Below are 1,601 nucleotides of genomic sequence, written 5' to 3'. Positions count from 1 at the left end.
TCCCCCTCTATGCAGCGCTGGTCAGGCCACAGCTGGAGTCCTGTGTCCAGTTCTGGGTGCCGCACTTCAAGAAGGACGTGGAGACCCTGAAGAGGGTCCAGAGGAGTGTCAATGAGTCCAGTTGTTCAATGGTCTGAACACGTCCGGCCGATAATCCCCGACTGGAAGCGCACTCACTCTGGAGCTGTACGCATCAAAATCCTCCTGCCACGACTTTGCCACGACTTTGATGGTTCCTTGGTTCAGTGTGGTTTTTTTTGATGCGCGCATGTCCAAACATGAGACTTCCAGTCACTCAAAGTGTGAGATCCTTGAGGGCTCCTTCCTCCCCTACACCCTCGCCCGGGCCTCCATGCACAAGTCCTGGTTGCCCTCCAAGTCTCCCCCACTGGTGAGTGGGAGGGGCAATGCCTCGAATACAAAAGACAAAATTAGCAACCGCAAATCAGACAGTTCCACCACCGGGCCACTGGCTCTGAGTTCCTGTGTTTGTCAGTTTCAATAAAGTCAGAAATCTCCTATCTCAGGAGTCTTCTCTTACCCCTTACCGGGGAGGGCTGTCTGCCCCCTTAGGGTCTTTTCCCTCCTGCAGCGGTTCCATCTCTTGCCACAAGTGCACTGTGGCCGGGGCCAGTAGCTCTATCCTCCGGGTTACCCACCAAGTAGTCCCAGCTGGGTTAGGTGCCTCTGGCCGTCACCATTCCCTCGATTAACTTCGGGGCTTATCACCCCTGGTGTCTCGCCCCTCCGGGACCTTACTCTTGCCCCAGAATGTGTGTGCTGGGCACGTGTCGGCATGCCTCTGCCGCTCTGGACTCCCACCGGTAATGCGCTCCTGTCCCGGCTCTTCCGGTCCTGCCTCTCTCTGTTCTGGCATGGCCTTTAAGCCAGCCGGTTCCGCCACACACCTGAAACGGGTAAGCGCCCCTCCCTCTGGGGCCGCGGGCGGGTTGTTGTTGCGGAGGTTCCAGCCCTGCGGGTCTCGGGGCTTGTCAGCTCCGCTGCTCTCGCACAAGGAGGCCACTCGTGTGGTTGAGGGCCTCCGTGGCCAGCCCTATGAGGAGAAGCTGAGCGACCAGAATCTCTTCAGTCTCCACAAGAGGAGAGTGAGGGGGGATCTTGTGGCTGCCTACAACTTTATCAGGGGCCACCAGCAGGGACTTGGGGAAAGTCTGTTCACCAGGGCCCCCCTTGGAGTCACCAGGAACAATGGCCACAAGCTGAGGGAGGATAGGTTTAGGTTGGATATTAGGAAGAACTACTTCACGGAAAGGGTGGCCAGAGCCTGGAATAGGCTTCCCAGAGAGGTGGTGCTCTCACCTTCCCTGGAGATCTCTAAGAGGAGCCTGGATAGGCAGCTGGCTGGGGCCTTATGACCCCTGCCACCCCCAGTACTCCTTCCTGCCCATGGCAGGGGGTTGGACTAGATGATCAGTCTAGGTCCCTTCCCACTCACCGATTTGATGATTCTATGATAGTACCACCTAAGAATGAAGAGAGGGAACACCGCGCTGTGAAAGAACCAAAGACTAACCTTAGACTAATGGGAGTCTCGGGCTCTCTGTTACACCCCTCTATATTTGGTTTCAGACTGAACACAT

The sequence above is a fragment of the Crocodylus porosus genome, unplaced genomic scaffold (genome assembly GCF_001723895.1).
Source record: "Crocodylus porosus isolate Cpor-Errol unplaced genomic scaffold, CroPor_comp1, whole genome shotgun sequence".
Lineage (NCBI taxonomy): Eukaryota > Metazoa > Chordata > Crocodylia > Crocodylidae > Crocodylus > Crocodylus porosus.
This window is presented reverse-complemented; position numbering follows the sequence as displayed.